Genomic DNA, 24,013 nt, shown 5'->3' with positions numbered 1-24,013 from the left:
GTACACTAACCCCTTCAGGCTGTGTTCACACCGCCAACCCCAGTCCTCTCCCTGCGACCGAAGCCCAAGCCTCAGCTCCCAGACCCGCCCGCCCCGGCGAGTGAGCAGACAAGCCTCCTGGGCTGGTGAGTGCTGGTCAGCACTGATCCTCTGTGCGGGAATCTCCCCGCTTTGCCCTCTGCACCCCTGTTGCTGTGCTCTCCTCCGCGGCTCCGAAGCTTTCCCCCTCCACCACCCGCAGTCTCCGCCCACAAAGGGGCTTCTAGGGTGTGGAAAGCTTTCCTCCCTCACAGCTCCCTCCCATTGGTGCAGGTCCCGTCCCTATTCTTTTGTCTCTGTTTTTCCTTTTTTCTTTTGCCCTACCCAAGTACGTGGGGAGTTTCTTGCCTTTTGGGAGGTCTGAGGTCTTCTGCCAGCGTTCAGTAGGTATTTTATAGGAGAACTCCATGTGTAGATGTATTTCTGCTGTATCTGTGGGGAGGAAGGTGGTCTCCGCGTCTTACTCTTCCGCCATCTTCCTCAACTCCCCCCTTCTTTATTTTTGGTAATACTTTTTACGTTGAAATCTATTTTATCTGATATTAATATATCTACTCCAGCCTCCTTATCCTTATTCTTCACATAGTGTATCTTTCTGCATTCATTTACTTTCATTCTGTATTTGTCTTTAGATGTAAAGTGTGTCTCTTTCAGACAGAATATAAATGTGTCTTTTTAAAAAGCGTATTCTCCCAAATTTCCTTTTAATTGGGGTATTTTGCCTATTAATATTTAATGTAACTGTTGATATTGGTGAATGTTATAGCCTGAATTGTTTTCAACCATCATTTTCTCAAGTAATTTTTCTGTCCCATTCTCTCTCCTTTGTTCTGGAGTGCCAATTACACATATATTGGAAAGTCTGGTATTATCCTTTAGTTAACTGACATTTTATTTATTTTCTAATCTTTTGTTTCTCTTTATCCACATTGATTAATTTCTATTGCTTTATTTTACAGTTCATGTATTCTTGTCTCCCATCTCCATTTAGCTGTCAAATTCATGTAGGGAATTTTTAAAATTTCAGATACTATATTTTCCAGTTCTGGATATTCTATTTGGTTCCTTTTTATAATTTCTATATCTCTGCTGAGGTATCCTGAGTTTTCATTTATTACAAACATACTTTGTCTTGCTCAATTATGGGTTTTTATAATGGCTTAATTTTAAATTCATGTCTGCTACTACCAATGTCTAAGTCATCTTGGAATAAATCTTGTTTGATTTTTCTTTTCTTTTGATAATGTGTTTCATTTTCTTGGTTTTTTTTAATGCATATCAATTTGAATTTTATTCTGAACATTACAAATACTAAATTGTGGAGATTTTGTATTCTGCTAATTTTCTATGATGAATATTTCTTCTTTCGTTTTATCATGTAATTATCTTGGCTGGATTGAACATCAAACACTTTTTCTTGAGTAGCAAATCTGGTTTCACATCAATCTTTTGTCTTTGCTTAAGCAGCTTTTATTCTATGCCATGCATGCTTGCTTAAAGGGTCAGTCAGAAACGTGGTTAGACTGAATTTGGTTATCCTCAGTCTGGCTCTTCCCTTAGATTCTCTCATTCTAATCAGCAGCCATGGTTTCCATGCTTTCAATTTCCTGGATTCTTTGGCCAGAAAGGCTATGGTTTTCTCACTAGTGCCTCTACCACCTTATGCACCACATAAGCAGCTGCACTTAGTTTTGGGATAAAATTCACAAAAGCTGGATCTTACTTCATACAAATACACACCTCCCTTCTTCTGAAGACATACTCCTTACCAGAATCTGTCTGCTTCTGTGACACTCCAGTACCTTCAGGTAGTTGCTTGCTATATTAGGTCCAGATGTTATAAATATTTTCTGCAGGGGACTTTGTCTGGTAGGGTCTAGTCTGTCCTCACAGAAATGAGAAATTCTCCAGATGGTTTTTATTTGATTGAACTGTAGCGTTTGAGTGGGTAGTGGTGATAAACTGGAAATATGCAGTTGAAATTTTCTTGTAAAAGTTCCTTGAATTTTAGGTTGTGGAGTTTGTGCTCAATTTGGAAGGTAATGAGTAACCAGGGCATGGAAAGCTGGAGTTATGTTCTTTTAAAATACCTGTTTTAGTAAGCTTGGGCTGATATAACAAAATACCATAGACTGGGTGGCTTATAAACAACAGAAATTTATTTCCCACAGTTTTGGAGGCTGAAAGTCCAAGATCACAGTGCCAACATGGTCAAGTTCTGGTGAGGGCCCTATTCTGGGTTGTAGCCTGCCTACTTCTCTGTGTATCTTTACATAGGGGAAATAAAGGAAGTTTGGTTTCTAGCCTCTTCTTTAAAAGGCACTAATCCCATTCAATTCTGCTTTCATGACATAATTACTTCCCAAAGTCCCTACCTCCAAATACCATCACATTGGGATTAGAGAATTTGGGTTGGGGAGGATAGGACACAAACATTCAGTCAATAGCGATACCTATATGTTTAACTTAATTAGTGTACAAAAAAGGCATTTGTGAGAATAGATGTGTTTGGAAACTTTTTCTGTACTGATATGTGTTCTCTCAAAGTCTTTGAAGAGATTCCAATGAGAAACACAGAAGAATTACAAAACACACTTTCCTTCTTCCTAGGACAACCAACTCTGAGGCGGGAGTAACAGGAAGCCAGCACAATGAAATTCAGTAACTGACTTTCAATTTCGCAGATCATAATTCTGAACTGACAGGAAGCAACAGGACTGAAGCTAAGGCCCTTTAGTGAAGATGGACCAGTAATTATGTGGGGTGCTGCATGTTCTACTTTTGTTTGCTAAATAATAGAATACTCTGGGGTGCTCTCATAATTACATCATAGTCACTCACTCAATGTACTCCATTAGCTACCAACCTTGAACATTTTGAGTTGTTTCTTGCCAGGTAAATGAAAATGATGGAAGAAAACAATTACCCTAAATTATATGAAACCCTTAGGAAAAATTAGTTTTATTAAACTGATGTCTGAGTCATCGCAGGTACTGTTTTGAAAGATGTCCTGTAATTTGGTTTTATACAAGAGCCTTCTTTTTGTTGTTTATTAATTAGCAGCAGGGTAACCAATGTTGTGTAGCAAAGGGACAATGAAGAAAGAGGTTTGGGAGAAAGAGTAATTTTATGATTAGGCTTTTATTCTTCTTAATCATCCATTAGTGAAACTCCCAAGGATAGCAATGGCACAGTGAAAGCTGAATTAAAGTGGCAGTGAAAGCTGAAATCAGCGAAAATAGTAGTCTGCTACATTTAAGATATAACAGAGGCAGCAGTGCATCGAGGTTAGAGTGAAGGTGAAAAAGAAAAAATATATGTAATGGGATACAATTGAAAAATAGATTTCTTTGTGGTTACCACCCTGGAATGGGAACAATTACTACCTTGCAAAGAGATTTTTACTTTATCACTTCTGTTCACCTCAAGGGACAATGAAGGCAGGTTAACATGGTCCACAGGGCCTCAGGAAAGCATTTATAGTCATGAGATTGCATTTACTTTTATATAAGTTAGACCTTACTTTACCCTGGATTCATTTATCCTTTAACTGGGAAAATCTGGAATGTTTCTCTCGTCCTTGTTCTCTTCTTGAACACTTGAACACTATCACAGTCTTCTATTGGATTTTACCCCTGTCTGCCTCTCAACAATAGATTCACAATTGCTTTCAGAAGTGGTACATCATATATTTCATAGCAGACAAAACTCAGTTTGAATACTAAAGCAGTATTTTTATATGCTGTCTAATTGTTTGTCCAACAGTAAACCATGTTGGAGAAACACCACCCTTAAAATACTGAACTGGGGACTTCCCTGATGGTTCCGGGGTTTAGGTTCCATACTTCCACTGCAGGGAGTACAGGTTTGATTCGTGGTGGGGGAACTAAGATCCCACATGCCGCAGTACACGGCAAAAAATAAAGTGAACTGATGTTGAACCTAAGTGAGGTGTAGCTACTAGTGCTGATAACAAGAGTACTATTATAAATAGGATGACCAACTATATACCTCATTGTGCAAGCTGGGATGCTTTAGGAAGTGAAATGGGGTTATTGATAATTACACCAGGTATGTAGCCATAAATTAGGACTAACCACAAGTTGCAGTCACCTTATTTATAAACCAAAGTAAACGACGATAGGAAGCTGATTAAAACTAATATATATTAGTTTCAGAATAATGGAACAGAACCCAGGGAAAGAAGTCCTTGATGTGAGAAAATAATAATTTTTAAATATTATTTTTACTTATATGAAAATAATGCATATTAAACTTTTTAAAATATAGAAAATATAAAGAAGAGAAAAATAATTTACTACCAAAGATAATGCACTATGCAAAATTTTTGTGTATTTTTCCAGATATTTTTTTCTTGTGAATATATACAACGTTATGTATGTAGTACAGTAGTATTATATTTTAATATAATTATCTTTTCATTTTGTATTATTTAATCAGCATTTTCCCATTCCATTAAGTATTTTCCTACAACATGACTTTTATTGAGTTGATATTGATTCCTGTATTCAATTAATATTTATTATGGAGTCCACATAATAGATTCTATGAAGTAACCATATTTTATTTAATAATACATTATTGTTAAGACATTTAGATTTTATTGTTTAGTTGTTATGTATAAAGTTCACATAAATAACTTTATACATAAATCTTTGGTTTTCTCTTTGGTAATTTCCTTAGGACATGTTATAGAATTGGAAATCCTGGGTCTGATCATATGTGTATTTGTAAGGCTTATAATATACTTTGTCAAACTAAACTCCAGAAAGAGTGTATCATTTTTTGTGTGTGCCGTACGTGAGACAGCCATCTTACCCAACATGTGCCAGCATTAAATATTATACTTTACAAAATCTTTATCAATTTGAAAGGCAGAAAGGTATGTTATGGTCACTGGTGTTGAAATGTCTCTTCAATTTGCACTAGTATCACACTGTTTAAATATTGTCTATTAAAAGTGGGCTTTAATATCTAGTTGAATTCCCCAATCCTTATTACTTTGCTTTAAAAATTATATATAAGTCTTGGCCATTTATTCTGACAAATCAAATTAAAATTGCCTACTTCCTTAAACCTACAAACTAATTTGAAAGGGATTAGGCAGACATACAATATTGAGTCTTGCCATCCAGGACCATGGTACACATCTCTAATTTTTCAAGATGTCTTTTATTTTCCCTAGAAAACTTTTGTAGTTCACCTCACATATATCCTGCACATTCTTGTTTATTTGTAAGTATTATATAGTTTTTGTATGATTGTGAATTAAATATATTTTTCATTAATTTTCAAACTCATTTGTGCTGGCATGCATATATATATATATAGAGAGAGAGAGAGAGAGAGAGAGAGAGGCAGACAGACAGACAGACACAGACACAGACACAGAGAGACAGAGAAAGAGAGAGTGTGCCATGTTTTCTTGTCATCTATAAAAGTTGTCAAATTGTTTCTTAAAAATGTATTAGGAGCCTGTAGTAGATAATTTTCAGTAGGATGATATTTTTCCAAGTATGTATTTTTAAGTTTCCTGTCTTTTGCTCTTCAGTGGCTTTACATGGGCCTGCATTTTTTTCCCTCTAGAATTAGTGTTTACCAAAACACAGATCAGAAGCTACTTCCCCTTTACTATAAAGCAATTCGAGCTGCTCTATTTCAGGGGAGAAACATGTATAGGTCACTAGTTGAGTTTCTTCACCCAGATTCACTGACCTTAGAGTAATTATGAATTGCCCTGAATTATTTTAGAATTGTTTAATTTTGCTTCTTCTTTTTATGCCTTCTTTAGTATTTTAGTAAGAATTTGGCAGATATATATAATCATATAACGTTTTGAACAAAATGTGAGAAATGGGATGCTAAATGTTTCTCCTCAAATTCTCCCATGTTTTTATATGCTAAAATAACTGGAACTTCACTCTCCTTCTCCAAAGAATTCTGAGGAAAAAAATGGATACATTAAAATGTGTGCTGTTGATAAATTTTTAAGGGGGATTAAGAAATACAAAAGAGAAGTATCAAATGAGATCATCTCATTCTGATTTGCTTCCTATAAGCATAAGAAATCTACTCGTGTCTTTTTCCATTTGCAAATTCATTGGGTTACTTGCAATGACTTTCTGTCTTGCACCCCATTGTACTAAGAACAAAGGACCAAATGATGACACAGCTGTCTCAGCTGGCATAGTTACTCACAGTTTATAACTTTTGATTATTTCAATTCAATTCAGTTTTGCCCATTCTTCTTACTAGATAAGTGGAGGGTCTACTAGACAAACATACTAATTCAAGTTATTTCTGCTTTTGTTGAAGAATACATTTAAGGAACCAACATTTCAGATTTCAGAGGATTTGGTAGGAAAAAACCCAATGTGTAAGACTAAGTATACAGATATGAGTATGTGTGGTGGACTGAAAATAGCACTGGGCTTTAGTCCTGGCTGTACTCTACTCGAAGTATTTTTTAAATTTTTTATACAGCAGGTTCTTATTAGTTATCTATTTTATACATATTAGTGTATATATGTCAATCCCGATCTCCCAGTTCATACCACCACCACCACCCCCCACTCTCCCCCCTTGGTGTCCATACGTTTGTTCTCTACCTCTGTGTCTCTATTTCTGCCCTGCAAACCAGTTCATCTGTACCATTTTTCTAGATTCCACATATATGCATTAATATACGATATTTGTTTTTCTCTTTCTGACTTACTTCACTCAGTATGACAGTCTCTAGGTCCATCCACGTCTCTACCTATGACCCAATTTCATTCTTTTTAATGGCTGAGTAATATTCCATTGTATATATGTACCACATCTTCTTTATCCATTCATCTGTCAATGGGCATTTAGGTTGCTTCCATGACCTGGCTATTGTAAATAGAGCTGCAATGAGCACTGGGGTACATGTGTCTTTTTCAATTATGGTTTTCCCTGAGTACATTATGCCCAGTAGTGGGATTGCAGGATCATATGGTAGCTCTATTTTTAGTTTCTGAAGGAACCTCCATACTGTTCTCCATAGTGGCTGTGTCAGTTTACATTCCCACCAACAGTGCAAGAGAGTTCCCTTTTCTCCACACCCTCTCCAGCATTTGTTGTTTGTAGATTTTCTGATGATGCCCATTCTAATTGGTGTGAGGTGATACCTCATTGTAGCTTTGATCTGCATTTCTCTAATAATTAGTGATGTTGAGCAGCTTTTCATGTGCCTCTTGGCCATCTGTATGTCTTCTTTGGACAGATGTCTATTTAGGTCTGTTTAGGTCTTCTGCCCATTTTTGGATTGGGTTGTTTGTTTTTTTAATATTGAGCTGTTTATATATTTTGGAGATTAATCCTTTCTCCTTTCATTCGTTTGCAAATATTTTCTCCCATTCTGAGGGTTGTCTTTTTGTCTTGTTTATAGTTTCCTTTGCTGGGCAAAAGGTTTTACATTTCATTAGGTCTCATTTTTTTATTTTTGTTTTTATTTCCATTACTCTAGGAGGTGGGTCCAAAAAGATCTTGCTGTGATTTATGTCAGAGTGTTCTTCTTATGTTTTCCTCTAACAGTTTTACAGTAGCCATTCTTACAGTCTTTAGGTCTTTAATCCATTTTGAGTTTATTTTTGTGTATGGTGTTAGGGAGTGTTCTAATTTCATTATTTTACATGTAGCTGTCCAGTTTTCCCAGCACCATTTATTGAAGAGACTGTCTTTTCTCCACTGTATATCCTTGCTTCCTTTATCATAGATTAGTTGACCATAGGTGTGTGGGTTTTTCTCTGGGCTTTCTATCCTGTTCCATTGATCTATATTTCTGTTTTTGTGCCAGTACAATATTGTCTTGATTACTGTAGCTTTGTAGTATAATCTGAAGTCAGGGAGTCTGATTCTTCCAGCTCCATTTTTTTCCCTCAAGACTGCTTTGGCTTTTCGGGGTCTTTTGTGTCTCCATACAAATTTTAAGTTTTTTTGTTCTAGTTCTGTAAAAAATACCCTTGGTAATTTGATAGGGATTGCATCGAATCTGTAGATTGCTTTGGGTAGTATAGTCATTTTCACAATATTGATTCTTCCAATCCAAGAACATGGTATATCTCTCCACCTGTTTGTGTCATCTTTGATTTCTTTCATCAGTGTCTTATAGTTTTCTGAGTACAGGTCTTTTACCTTCTTAGGTAGGTTTATTCCTAGGTATTTTATTCTTTTTGTTGCAATGGTAAATGGGATCGTTTCCCTAATTTCTCTTTCTGATCTTTCCTACTCAACGTATTGACCTAGGGAGAGTTGTTTCCTCTCTCTGAGCTTCAGTTTTCTCATCTATAAAGGAAGGTTTGGAATAGGTAATCACTAAAGGAAGTGCCTTTGCAATGCTGACAGCTGATGTTTCTGTGAAATACTTTACTTTACTGTGCAAAGATACAGGTAGTTTAGAAACAGTTGGATATTATCCCTGGCTAATTGTGCGGTTACATATGAGAGAAGCTTCAAGAGACTGAGTGACTTTTTCATTTCCATTTTTTATATTCTTAGGGAAGATTTGGCTCATAACCCACAAAGACATTGTGAAAATGACCCTATTCATTTTGTCTATGCCATGCACTTTTAAATAATGATTACTTTCTACTGTTTCATTATGTAACTAGGAGATATTCTTTCAATTGCAAGTTAACTCCTTCTGCCCATGTAATAATTTTCTCTGTAACATTCCTGAACCCATATTATGTGTACTTATGGAATAATAAAATTTTCACATATTACTTTTCTCACATAACTTTTAAATATGCTTCTTTCAATGGAAATTCTTCCACAAAGATTTTTTAATGAGCCAAATGGAATTCTTATTTTTAAATCTGCAAAAGCCATTTTATGGAATATATCTAGTTCATTCTCATTACCCAGGGTTGCAAAAGAAAGAGCACCGTAATGGGGTAACTCCTATGGTGTGAGGCACTAGGCAGCGAGGAACAAAAGATAAATTTCTTCCTAGTAGACACAGAAAATGGAATTCTTTCTATTCTGTGTGACTTTAGAAGGTGTGCTGCATTTTGAAGGTTAAGAGAAAAATCAGTTTTGCAATCCAGTGATAGTTCAATTCATATTTCTTGGCCCTGATTTGATTCATTTTCAAGTTATTCCAATAAGGTAGTTATAAAATAAAATGTGTTCCATCACTCAGAGTCCTTCTAAGTTAACAACTCTCAGATTTTTATCATTTGAGCTGATTTTTTCCTTTAGCAACTGGTTTCTGGTATCCACATGACTATTAGACATCCCCAAATCATGTCATTTATTCATATTTGTATACCACGTTGTAGTTTACAAAGCACTTTTATATCATCTCCTCAAATCTTCACAATGACCCTGTGAGATAGGCTGGGCTAGGATTATCAATTCTTTTCAATTATATTCACTTTTATAAAGTTAATTCTGCATGGCATTTTCCTTCCACAGACAGCTGAACTTTTAAAATAATCTGTTAACTTGCTATTGCATTAACTGCAATATACCATCACATGAAATCAATGTAATTGTCCAATACCAACACCTCAAATTCAACATGTCTAAAACTGAACTCATTGTTTCCCCACCTTCTCCATCTCCACCTTACCATCTACCTAACATATATCAAAGCTAATCATCCTCCTTTGGGGTGTCACTTCATTTGTCACTATTTCCCTAATCTTCACCATTTCCCTAATTTTCATATCTAGAAACCCCTTTCTTTACCTTGCCCTCCTGCGTCAAATCAGTTTACCTGGTTCTAGAGCAGCTATATCAGCAACAGCTGCTGTACATTTTCTCCCTTCTCCCCCACTGCTACTACCATAATTCTATTGCAACAGCCTCAAAATTGGATTTCCAATCTCTAGTCTAGCTATTCTCCACTTTTCATGCTGCCAAAATCGTGCTTTTCTTAAAACAGGGCTTAAAATCTGTCATATCCCTCATCAAATATCCTCAGTGATGAGCAGTACAGATTAAAGCTTTGAAGTCCAATGGACTTAAATTTAAACTCTTTCTTAAAGATTAAAACCTGAGTATGTCTGAATCTAATGCATGATTATGTCCAGTATATTATTCTGACTTTTTAACCTTCAGGTTGAGCAGGAATCATAAAATTTCTCTTTCAAGTAGTGAACCAAGACCCCTAGCCCTTAGATTAAGGGTCAATAGCTCTTCTAGTTTGAACCTGCTGTTTTTTTTTGTTTTTTTTTTTTTTGTGGTACGTGGGCCTCTCTCACTGTTGTGGCCTCTCCCATTGCGGAGCACAGGCTCCGGACGCGCAGGCTCAGCCGCCATGGCTCACGGGCCCAGCCGCTCTGCGGCATGTGGAATCCCCCCGGACCGGGGCACGAACCCGTGTCCCCTGCATCGGCAGGCGAACTCTCAACCACTGTGCCACCAGGGAAGCCCCAAACCTGCTGTTTTTTTAAGAACTCCCTGAATCCCTCAGACTTAGACTGTGTCTAGAAACTCTTGATGGTCAAAGTTAGAACTCCTGCAGTGTTGTGCTGTGGGAAAGGGAGAAGGATTTGTAAACCCTGGAGCAAGGTTCTGCCTACCCAAGGCCGGGGGAAACCACCGTCACAATGTCTGACCAGGTGCAGAGCCCAGCTTCCACTTTCCCGAGAGGGTCCGTGGGGAACCCGTGTGGCTTCCTCTTCAGAGGACTCATTGCAGAAGCAGGGCCCTAGGCCCCAGTTATGTAAAGGGAGAGAATACCTGCCCTGGAGCCTCCGTGGCCCTGAAAAGCAGGTGGAATCCACTTTTGGGTTCTTAGTCTTTAGACAGTCTTGGAGTGGGGACGTGGGGGCAGGGGTGGAGGGAGACATTGTCTGGTGTTGCTGGGAACCTAGAAAGCTCTGCCTTCCGTTTGGATTGCAGCTGGGGCTGGGCTGCCTCTGCTCTGCTCTGAGTCTTTTTCTGTGTGGGTGTGCAGAGCTGTCGCCTCTTTCTTGTACTTTCCCATTTCTTATGCGGGATTGGTTCAGTAGCTCTCCAGTTGTTAAGAGAGAACTCAGAATAATCAAGAAACAAAGTAGAACAAAACTGCTAGAGCAACAGAAAGCGTTTCATCTGGGTGTTAACATGAAGATGACTGATACCTTTGAGGAAAAGGATAGGAAAACTTCGTGTATGTAGAGCAGTTGCAGAACATTTGCAGAAAGCTTCCTGTTATAGCAGAGTGCTCCAACTGAATGTTAATATCAAGAATTTACTTGGGATTTGCACTCAATCAGGAGTGTTCGACTTTATGTGAATCCCCCCTCCTTCAGAAGAATGAACAATCCCTGTACAACTGGAAGGGAGGCAAAACCTTCAACTGAGGACTTGGGGGATAAGAAGGAAGGAGAATATATTAAACTCAAAGTCATCAGGCAGGATAGCAGTGAGATTCACTTCAAAGTGAAAATGACAACACATCTCAAGAAACAAAGAATCATACTGTCAAAGACAGGGAGTTCCCATGAATTCACTCAGGTTTCGCTTTGAAGATCAGAGAACTGCTGATAATCACACTCCAAAAGAACTGGGAATGGAGGAAGAAGATGTGATTGAACATTATCAGGAACATACAGGGGGTCGTTCAACAATTTTGATATTTTTATTTTTTTTCTTTTCCCTTAATCCTTTTTCTTTATTTTTAAAAATAGTCCTTTTGTAATGTGGTGTTCAAAACAGAATTGAAAACTGGCACCCCATCTCTTTAGAACATCTGGTAATTTGAATTCTAGTGCCCATTATTCATTATTGTTTGTTTTCATTGTGCTGATTTTTGGTGATCAAACCTCAGCCCTGTTCATATCGCCGTCTCCTTTTTACAAATTACGTGTGTGCACAGAGAGGCCGCCTTTTCCAGGACTGTGCAGTTACAGGCTTATGATAAATAATATTGACTAATGCGAGTGTTCATAATGACTTTCCAATTGGCTCTGAAGTTCTAGCATGTGATCGCTTCACTCCTGGACTGTGAATTTCAGCGGGAGATGGAAGTTTTTCAGAAAACTGAACTGTGGAAAAATAACCCTTCCTTAACTTGAAGCTACTTTTAAAATCTGAGGGTCTGGACCAAAAGAAGAGGAATATCAGGTTGGAGTCAATGTGACAGAGGTGGTGAAAATAATGACTAACTCCAAAGATGGCTTCACTGAAGAGAAAGCATTTTAAGCCTATGGTTGTCACTGACAAGAAGTTTGAGTAATATGAACAGAAAGTATCACTAATATATTTGGTCTTCAAGTATTTAGCAGGATTTTCCTTCTCAAATTGAAATAATTACTTGTAAAACTGTACTGCATATATTTTAAATAGAATATTTTAAATTGCAGCTAAACTTGACACGTTTAATTGAGCTATTTATTTTTAAGTTTTCTGTTTCTTGACATAAGAATGTTGACTAATTTAAACCTGCTTAAATATTTTTATACATTTATGTATTTAATCTCTCAGAAAAATTAGCACGTACTCTTTTTTTTTTTTAGGGTGTCTTTCCATTTATTTATGTCTTTAATTTTTTTCAGCCACGTTTTATAGTATTCATTATACAAGGGTTTTGCTTATTTCGTTAACTTTATTTTTAAGTTTTTTTTTTTTAAACATCTTTATTGGGGTATAATTGCTTTACAATGGTGTGTTAGTTTCTGCTTTATAACAAAGTAAATCAGCTATACATATACATATGTTCCCATATGTCTTCCCTCTTGCGTCTCCCTCCCTCCCACTCTCCCCATCCCACCCCTCCAGGCTGTCACAAAGCACCGAGCTAATATACCTGTGCCTTGCGGCTGCTTCCCCCTAGCTATCTACCTTACTACGTTTGTTAGTGTGTATATGTCCATGACTCTCTCTCGCCCTGTCAAAACTCACCCTTCCCCCTCCCCATATCCTAAAGTCCGTTCTCCAGTAGGTCTGCGTCTTTATTCCTGTCTTACCCCTAGGTTCTTCATGACATTTTTTTCCTTAAATTCCATATATATGTGTTAGCATACGGTATTTGTCTTTTTCTTTCTGACTTACTTCACTCTGTATGACAGACTCTAGGTCTATCCATCTCATTACAAATAGCTCAATTTCATTTCTTTTTAAGGCTGAGTAATATTCCATTGTGTATATGTAGCATGTACTCTTTACTAAGTGTATAGAACTCTCTATGCTATCTTAAATTTTGTCTTCCTCTTATTTTTCCTACCTTAATTTTCTGCTTCTATTAATATATTCACTTATTCCTCATCTCATTTTCCTTATATATTTTATAAGATGCTATAATTCCCTTTATTATGAGATATACACACCTATGTAGTTTCTTCGAGCAGACTCAAAATGATAAAATTATATTTAGTCATTAGTAGTCTCTGCATAGCTTCTATGACATAAAAAAGCATGCTGACCTAAGTGTCCATCAACAGATGAATGGATAAAGAAGATGTGCCACATATATACAATGGAATATTGCTAAGCCATAAAAAGTAATGAAATTGAGCTATTTGTAATGAGGTGGATGGACCTAGAGTCTGTCATACAGAGTGAAGGAAGTCAGAAAGAGAAAGACAAATACCGTATGCTAACACATATTTATGGAATCTAAGAAAAAATATATATCATGAAGAACCTAGGGGTAAGACAGGAATAAAGACACAGACCTACTAGAGAATGGACTTGAGGATATAGGGAGGGGGAAGGGTAAGCTCTGACAAAGTGAGAGAGTGGCATGGACATATATACACTACTAAACGTAAAATAGATAGCTAGTGGGAAGTAGCCGCATAGCACAGGGAGATCAACTCAGTGCTTTGTGACCACCTAGAGGGGTGGGATAGGGAGGGTCGGAGGGAGGGAGATGCAAGAGGGAAGAGATATGGGAACATATGTATATGTATAACTGAGTAACTTTGTTATAAAGCAGAAACTAACACACTATTGTAAAGCAATTATACTCCAATAAAGATGTAAAAATAAAATAAATAAATGCTGGAGAGGGTGTGGAGAAAAGGGAACCCTCTTGCACTGCTGGTGGGAATGTGAATTGGTACAGCCACTATGGAGAACAGTATGGAAGTTCCTTAAAAAACTAAACATAGAACTACCATTCGACTCAGCAATTCCTCTGCTGGCATATACCCTGAGAAAACCATAATTCAAAAAGAGTCATGTACCAAAATGTTCATTGCAGCTCTATTCACAAGAGCCAGGAGATGGAACAATCTAAGTCTCCATCATCGGATGAATGGATAAAGAAGATGCGGCACATATATACAATGGAATATTACTCAGCCGTAAAAAGAAACGAAATTGAGTTATTTGTAGTGAGGTGGATGGACCTAGAGTCTGTCATACAGAGTGAAGTAAGTCAGAAAGAGAAAGACAAATACTGTATGCTAACACATATATATGGAATCTAAGAAAAAAAAGTCATGAAGAACCTAGGGGTAAGACAGGAATAAAGACACAGACCTACTAGAGAATGGACTTGAGGATATGGGGAGGGGGAAGGGTAAGCTGTGACAAAGTCTGAGAGTGGCATAGACATATATACACTACCAAACGTAAAATAGATAGCTAGTAGGAAGCAGCCACATAGCACAGGGAGACCAGCTCGGTGCTTTGTGACCACCTAGAGGGGTGGGATAGGGAGGGTGGGAGGGAGGGAGATGCCAGAGAGAAGAGATATGGGAACATATATACATGTATAACTGAGTCACTTTGTTATAAAGCAGAAACTAACACACCATTGTAAAGCAATTATACTCCAATAAAGGTGTAAATATATATATATATATATATATATATATATAAAAGAAATAAAAGGAATCCAAATCGGAAAAGAAGGAAAGCTGTCACTGTTTGCAGATGACATGATACTATACACAGATAATCCTAAATATGCTACCAGAAAACTACTAGAGCTAATCAATGAATTTGTTAAAGTAGCAGGATACAAAATTAATGCACAGAAAGCTCTTGCATTCCTATACACTAATGATGAAAAATCTGAAAGAGAAATTAAGGGAACACTGCCATTTACCATTACAACAAAAAGAATAAAATACCTAGGAATAAACTACCTAAGGAGACAAAAGACCTGTATGCAGAAAACTGTAAGACAGTGATGAAAGAAATTAGAGGTGATACATACAGATGGAGACATAAACCATGTTTCTGGATTGGAAGAATCAACATGTGAAAATGACTATACTACTCAAAGCAATCTACACATTCAGTGAAATCCATATCAAACTACCACTGGCATTTTTCACAGAACTAGAACAAAAAATTTCACAATTTGTATGGAAACACAAAAGACCCCACATTGCCAGAGCAATGTTTAGAAAGAAAAGCGGAGCTGGAAGAATCAGGCTCCCAGTCTTCAGAATATATTACAAAGCTACAGTAATCAAGAAAATATGTTACTGGCACAAAAACAGAAATATAGATGAATGGAACAGGATAGAAAGCCCAAAGATAAACCCATGCACATATGGTCCCCTTATTTTTGATAAATGAGGCAAGAATATACAATGTAGAAAAGACAGCCTCTTGAATAAGTGGTGCTGGGAAAACTGGACAGCGGCATGTAAAATAATGAAATTAGAACACTCCCTAACACCATACACTAAAGTAAACTCAGAATGGATTAAAGACCTAAATGTAAGGCCGGACACTGTAAAACTCTTAGAGGAAAACATAGGCAGAATACTCTATGATATAAATCACAGCAAGATCCTTTTGACCCACTTCCTAGCGAAATGGAAATAAAAATAAACAAATGAGACCTAATGAAACCTAAAAGCTTTTGCACAGCAAAGGAAACCATAAACAAGATGAAAAGACAACTGCCAGAACGGGAGAAAATATATGCAAGTGAAACATCTGACAAAGGATTAATCTCCAAAATTTACAAGCAGATCATGTAGCTCAATATCAAAAAAACAAACAACCCAATCCAAAAATGGGCAGAAGACCTAAATAGACATTTCTCCAAAGAAGATATACAGAATGCCAACAAACACATGAAAGTATGCTCAACATCACTAATCATTAGAGAAATGCAAATAAAACTAAAATGAGGTCACACCTCACACTGGTCAGAATGGCCATCATCAAAAAATCTAGAAACAATAAATGCTGGAGAGGGTGTGGAGAAAAGGGAACCCTTTTGCATTGTTGGTAGCAATTTAAATTTATACAGCCACTGTAGAGAACAGTATGGAGGTTCCTTAAAAAACTAAATATAGAACTACCATTCGACTCAGCAATCCCTCTGCTGGCATATACCCTGAGAAAACCATAATTCAAAAAGAGTCATGTACCAAAATGTTCATTGCAGCTCTATTCACAAGAGCCAGGAGATGGAAGCAACCTAAGTCTCCATCATCGGATGAATGGATAAAGAAGATGTGGCACATATATACAATGGAATATTACTCAGCCATAAAAAGTAACGAAATTGAGTTATTTGTAGTGAGGTGGATGGACCTAGAGTCTGTCATACCGAGTGAAGTAAGTCAGAAAGAGAAAGACAAATACCGTGTGCTAACATATAAACATGGAATCTAAGAGGAAAAATGTCACAAAGAACCTAGGGGAAGACAGGAATAAAGACACAGACCTACTAGAGAATGGAGTTGAAGATATGGGGAGGGGGAAGGGTAAGCTGTGACAAAGTGAGAGAGTGGCATGGACATATATACACTACCAAACATAAAATAGATAGCTAGTGGGAAGCAGCCGCATAGCACAGGGAGATCAGCTCGGTGCTTTGTGACCACCTAGAGGGGTGGGATAGGGAGGGTGGGAGGGAGGGAGACGCAGGAAGGAAGAGAAATGGGAACATATGTATATGTATAACTGATTCACTTTGTTATAAAGCAGAAACTAACACACCATTGTAAAGCAATTATACTCCAATAAAGATGTAAAATAAAATTAAAAAAAGAGTCATGTACCAGAATGTTCACTGCAGTTGTATTTACAATAGCCATGACATGGAAGCAAGCTAAGTGTCCACCGACAGGTGAGTGGATAAATAAGGTGTGGCACATGTATACAATGGAATACTACTCACTCATAATAAGAAACGAAATTGAGTTATTTGTAGTGAGGTAGATGGACCTAGAGTCTGTCATACATAGTGAAGTAAGTGAGAAAGAGAAAAACAAGTACTGTATGATAACACATCTACATGGTATCTTATAAAAATGGTTCTGAAGAACCCAGGGGCAGGACAGGAATAAAGATGTAGACAAAGAGAATGGACTTGAGGACACGGGGTGGGGGAAGTGTAAGCTTGGATGAAGTGCGAGAGTAGCATGGACATATATACACTACCAAATGTAAAATAGATAGCTAGTGGGAAGCAGCCGCATAGCACAGGGAGATCAGCTTGGTGCTTTGTGACCACCTAGAAGGGTGGGAAAGGGAGGGTGAGAGGGAGATGCAAGAGGGAGGGGATATGGTGATATTTGTATATGTATAGCTGATGCACCTTGTTATAAAGCAGAAACTAACCCACAATTGTAAAGCAATTATACTCCAATAAAGATGTTTAAAAAAAAAACAAAACAAAGTTAGAACTGCTCTAACTAGAGTCCCCATTTCCTACTCTCCTACCCTTTCCCACTCACTTCCTTTGACCAAGCATGACAAACACTGCCCAAAATTCTTTTCAGTTAGCCTCGTACAGAGGATGATATACAAGTGAGATGGCTCAGTGTTCATTTTTTGTTTTTCACCATCTTTGTTGAACTTCATGAGAAACTATCAGCATTGCTTGCTTAGACGTTATGAGACATAGTGGAGAATTATCAGGTTTTGGTTCACACAAACCTAGGTAAGAGTTGTAGATCCTCTACTGACTGGTTAGTTGTCTAATTTGCGGACAGTTCATCTGACCTCTGTAAGCTTCAATTTCCTTTTCCCAACATGAAGAAGGTATACATTAGTATCTACTGACTGGGAGAATATGCAATGGTAAAAATTCTGTACAAAATTAAAGAACACTTTAAAATACATTTGTATTTTATTATATAACAGTACATGTATCTATGAGATATTTGCTCCATTTGCAGTTAATACTTGTTATACATATTAAGTTTTGGTTCCTTTGCCATAACTCTGTGGTCACTTGAGGTCCAAAGACCACTTGTTGCTGTGACAAGGACTTCTACTTGGCTTCCAATATCCATTCTCACCTTCTTTTATTATCAAATGAGTTTTAGTTAGCCACACAGATGCCTGAACAATGACTATATTCCATGGCCTCCCGTGCAACTATGAGTGGCAATGCCATTAAGTTATGACCAATGCGATGTAAGCATATGTGAAATAGGCAACATCAAGGAATGCAGATAGAGAGACAGAATGACATCTTCTTTATTTATCATCCCTTTTCAGCTGGCTGGAATGCCAAAATTACATCTGAACCTGGAGCAGCTATTTGGGTTATGAATAGGAAAACTATGTTGAGAAAGTAGAGCAGTCGTACTGTGATCCTGGACCACTGATTGTTGTGGAGCACCCATACTAGGCTGATCCACCAAGCTGGACCTTTATGTGAAAGAAATCAATTTTTAATCCATTGTTACAATTTTCCTTTATAACAGCTGAATAATATTCTAATGTAGTTGGAAACCACTGAAATAATGTATGTGAAAGAGCTGATCAATGTTAGTGACATCTTATAATTGCCTAGGTCAGTTCTTCCCTTCCTTGAGCTAACTCCCCTTGGGTTTGTCCTATAACTCTGTAATACTGCTGGGTTATGGACTTGTGGGCCTCTGAAAGATTAGTAAAAACCTCCCTTCCCCTAGGCAACACATCCCATGACATTAGTTATTTTGACTTCCATGAACAGTTATGCATAGCAGTTCTCTGAGATATCCTCTGAATTCTCTGAAGCAATAATATGCAGTACTTTTTATAAGAGGCACTTTTGATTATTAGCTTCAGTGAAAGTAATAGGCAGGCAGATTTGTGGTGCTGTTTCCATGTGTATTCAAGAATGCATTGCTATTTCATAACGCTCCTTGTTACTCACAACCTGATTGGACAGTGTTGAAATCAAATGGAAATTGACACAATTTATTACCTTTAAATTGTGTATTATAAAAATATTATAAACAATAAAAATTATTCAGAATTAATAGAACATAAAGCACTATTTTTTCTCCTAGTGAAATTATAGGTGGAATTGGATCATATCTGGGTAGTAATGAAACATCCTGTTAACTTTCAATTACAGTCCTGAACAGCACCACTTGCGCATGTGCTCTCTTTCTCTCTCTCTCTATGATAGATATTATAATTAAGAGTTTAGACCAGAAGATAATCCAATCGACTGAACACTAAATGCATTACATGATAATAATTGAATTCTCATATTTTAACATGCACACACTATTTAGAAAGTCAAAATCACACCAAAACCAGAAAGCTTAATTGCTGTAGAAAGAGACACAAACAATGAAATATCACCACATCCCCTTATTTTTTTATGTGATGTTTTGTTCCCTCAACTTTACAATGTTCTTTTTGAGGTATTTAATGCCATTAACTATTGCAATGAGATATTGAGAAGTTTTATTCTTTATTAGGATTGAGGATATATGCTTACAACCAAATTCTTAAAGAACTCTGTGCTTAATGTTCTGCTCCTAACTGCAACAGCACATCACTGTGGCACCTCCATTAGCTTGTTCAATATTCCAGAGACTGCTTTGCCTGGCAATTGGAGAGCATCAGGAAGATAAACTCTATGAGAGCCATCTATTCTTTCGAATACAGAGCACGCCTGCTGACATCTTAAATGATAATTAGTAAATAAGGGACTCAAGCCTCATTCAGAATTGATACAAGATGAATTGTCTCTTTTCTCTTTCTCCAAATACAGAACTCAAATGGAAACTAAAGCAGAGTTCTCCCTTTGGTAAGCTAGTTGTGCTTTAAGTTTGAAGAGTGAGAAAAACAATTCTCAAAGCATAGGTTTACTTTCAGAGAAAGAGAGAGGAAGAAGTTTTTAAAAGAAAAGGTATTTCACTGTCATTGTAAAAAAAATGCATGAATGATTTTGTAGGCCATGCCAAGAGAAACAAGGATACTTCGAGGGTCACATGGACCCTAGTGCTAATTAGGATGCTCGCTGTGAGCCATTGCTTACAGGTTTCAGGGCCTGTACTAACCAATTCTATCAAAGAACTTTAAAAGGACACAGAATGATAAATATTTATTGTCTTAGATCATGAATTTCTGATACCTCCTACTAAAGGGGACCAAAAGGGACCCCAGCGTAAATCCCACATAAAGGGAGTTAAGTGTGCATTGTCTCCCCTCATTGGACACCTGACACTGAGCCCCATTGGTAGATGGACACTTGGTGTTGGGCCCTGCTTGTCCAGCCGCCTCTGCCACTTCCCAAGGGCTGCTGGGGGCTCAGGCTGGGTGGGGAGGCACTGCCCGAGACCCGCAGGTCACCCTGTTGTTGGTGTTGAGCCCATTCAGTTCTCAACCATCAGTCTCTCCGTTTCCCCAACATCTTGGTTTTAAGAAACATAGCAGGCCTTTTGTACCAGGCTTTTTGGTTTGTTGTTTGTTTGGGTCATGTTAAGATATTAATTTTGTGATTTGTTTTTTAGTTGTATCCACCCTATTTCAGGTTATTTTCAGTGATGTCATATGTGTATATGACATGTGTATGGTTCTTTTTAACCCTTCCTGTTTTTGGGGGGGTTTTTTTAGAGGAAACTTTGAAGATAAACTCCTTCTTGATATAGATATATATTTTTTTCTTTAGCAACTTGTTATCACTGGAATCAAAGGGAAAAAGTGATTTCTTTTTGCATTGGTTGTGTTTGTATGTCACAAATAAAGGACATTTTGTTCAAAAAAAATTGCACATTATGAAAAATACACCTAACCTTGAATATCAGCATGGCTATGGCTTATTTAAAAAAAAAAACAAAACATTTAAAGGCAGCGTTGTTACTAACCAGAAAGAGTTCTCTACTTACCTATGTGGTGGAAAATTATCTCATGGCAATATGTTTTAGTGACACCAGAATATTTCTCTCTTTAGATTTTTGGGGTGGAGAAAATTGCTGTTCTGAAAAGTAGTAATATCAACATACACTATTACTGGAACAAAGAGTGTGATTAATCCATATTCTGCAACAGTTCCTCACTAAGCTATATTTAGTATAAAGAGGAGAAAAGTCTTAGCCTTCCTTCCTCGTGCAGTTGTAGTTGCTTGATTGTTATGTTTGAAACTGAATCTGTAGGTATACTGATGTATTTGTGAAAAAGAAAAGATGATTATATATTTTATTAAATTATAAGGTAGTTTGTTCTGGTATCTCATTCTGGCTCATGCTCTAGAGTCTTTTTATTCTTCTTTTTTGTATAGAAGACTGTAGGGAGGCCTGATTTGTCAGGGATATAGATTTCTGTCTAGTTAAAGGTCAGGTGCCAAACAACTGATTTGATCACTGAGCCATTAGGTCATTAAGTTGCCTGAAATAACCTAGTTGCAAATGTTCATTGGTGATCCAGTCTGAGACTCCGCACTTAGGGATTGCATTAGCATCTGTGGAAAACTACTAAGTTGAATTTTGCCTTTGGAACTGCAAAAAAAAAAATGTAGTCAGAGATGGGTATGCCACCGGAGTAGAAATTTGCATATGAAACTACTTGTGATTTGAAGATATATAAACGTCCTCTTCCTTTTCAAGCCTTTTCCTATGACCTGAAATTCTACTATTAGGAATTTCTTTATTTTTTTTACATTCAAACTGTGGCAACCCTGGGGAGTGAGATGACAAAGTCCTGGAATATGAAGGATCGGGCTGCGTGGACTGCAGCCGTACTGAGCTTGTGAACAAAATGGGAATGCTGAGTACCTGTAGGAAGGTATTGAGAGAAATGGGCAGGGAGGCCTATGCCAAATTGACCCTTCTTCAAAATCTTCCTAACAGACTTTTCCAATCCTATTTTACAGAATCTAAAGAAACTTAAAGCTCATAAAATGAGGAGCACTGGACTTAGAGTCCAGGGTCCTAGCCCCAGCTATGTTCATTCATTGCATGCCCTAGGACAAGTCAGTGAACTCCTATGAAGAAAATCGTGTAAAATATGGTAATTTGAGTTGATGCTCTCAAAGCCCTAACATTCTGTATTTTATATTTTAGGTAGCTAGAATTTTGTTTATTATCTAGAGAAGGGCGTAACATCTAGCAAACTGATGAATTATGTTTCCGTTTCAACTATTATTGCCCAGATCAGTTGTTTAAACCATAGTCTTTCCTGATTATGACTTTCAAGGTATGGTTCTGTTTTGCAATTTTGGAAGGGGGGCTGTATTTCCACATGTCATAGTGGAAAAGGTATCTTGTTTCAATTTTGTCACTAAGCTTCATGAAATTCCACTTTACTCCTTCTAACTTAGTTTCATTATTTCTGAGGTCTTTTTAGCTATTCTATTATATCCTTTTCTAATCACTCCACATATCAGTCCATCATACATGTATACATTTTAGCTTTTACATTGTTTTCAGCAAAACCAGAATTTAATAATTCTATATGGCTGTCATATAGCAATGATTTAAAAGAACTTCTTTTAACTAATTTAACTTCATTTAACTAACTAACCTAACTTCTTGTAGTCTTTAAACTAATTTCTGATGGAGCCATCTTTGCTAGCTCCCTAAATTCTTTTCATAAACTACTTATGGAGGTTTTATAACTCCTGAGAGCAAGTGTCCTCAGGTTAGATAGTTTAAGTGCCCACATCATAGCTTTTTGGTCATTTTTAGTCATTCCCCTGTGAGTCAGCCACCTCAGGCTGCTTACGTGTTTCTATGTTCTTCCAACTCCCATACCCAGAGAACGTTATATATAGATATAGATATGTATTTATATAAATATCTATATCATCAATTTATATATATTTTAGATATGGATTCAGATATTGATATAGAGATGTGCATAAAAGAAAACTGACATGTGGAGATACTTAAAAATATTGGTCTTAATTTGGATCAATTTAATGCCATTTTACAAACATTTGCTGAGCATCTACTGTGTACCTTACTCTGTTAGTCTGAGGTAGAAAATAGTCCTCTGACCTCAGGGAGATCCCAGTCTAGAAGACATTACAAAATCCTTCACCTTTCTGTTTCCTTGTAGATTGGTTTTAAAGGGAAAACTTGCAGATTGGTTTTAAAGGGACAACTATCAGGTTTGAAAACTTTCCCAATAAATCTATATACTCCTGGATGTACATCATGACTTTGCATTTATGCTAGACTGCTCTGAAAGTAAAAATGCAGAGTTGATGCCACTCTCTGGAATCCTCTGTGATTGTTATTGGTCAAGCAGTTCCATATAGAATCACATCTCAAAGGAAATCAATTTTTTTCCTTCCAATGAAGTTCATAGACTAATATGTCAGTTAACATTTAGAATGGACCAAGGCCTCACACCTTCCAGTCTTCCAGTTTCATTTATTTTGTTGGTATGTATGCTTTATTTAACTTGAATCAAATCCGGGGCATTTTGCCTCTTGTCTATGTTATTAACTACAAGCATATACTGTCTCTTTTATGTCATGCAAAAGTATAAATGTTGGGACTTCCCTGGTAGTCCAGTGGTTAAGACTCTGCGCTCCCAATGCAGGGGGCCTGGGTTTAATCCCTGGTCGGGGAACTAGATCCCACATGCATGTCACAACTAAGAGTTCGCATGCTGCAACTAAGAGTCCACATGCCACAACTAAGAAGCCCACATGCCGCAACTAAAAGATCCCGCATGCTGCAACGAATATCCTGCATGCCGCAACTAAGACCCAGCGTAGCTAAAGTAAATAAATAATTTTTTTAAAGTATAAATGTTGTCCTTAGAATTTATGAAAAGATTTACAATAGGGAAATTTAGGGTTAAACTAGTATCTCAGTTAAGTACTGTAAACTAGCTGTAG

At 37.2% G+C, this 24,013-nt stretch overlaps 1 pseudogene; it reads left to right on the top strand.

Annotated features, from left to right (window-relative positions):
- Nucleotides 1-10,638: 10,638 nt before the first annotated feature.
- Nucleotides 10,639-11,647, top strand: LOC116747211 (annotated as a pseudogene).
- The last annotated feature ends 12,366 nt before the right edge of the window (nt 11,648-24,013 follow it).

The sequence above is a fragment of the Phocoena sinus genome, chromosome X, assembly GCF_008692025.1.
Source record: "Phocoena sinus isolate mPhoSin1 chromosome X, mPhoSin1.pri, whole genome shotgun sequence".
In the NCBI taxonomy this organism is placed as follows: Eukaryota; Metazoa; Chordata; class Mammalia; order Artiodactyla; family Phocoenidae; genus Phocoena; species Phocoena sinus.
This window is presented reverse-complemented; position numbering and strand designations above follow the sequence as displayed.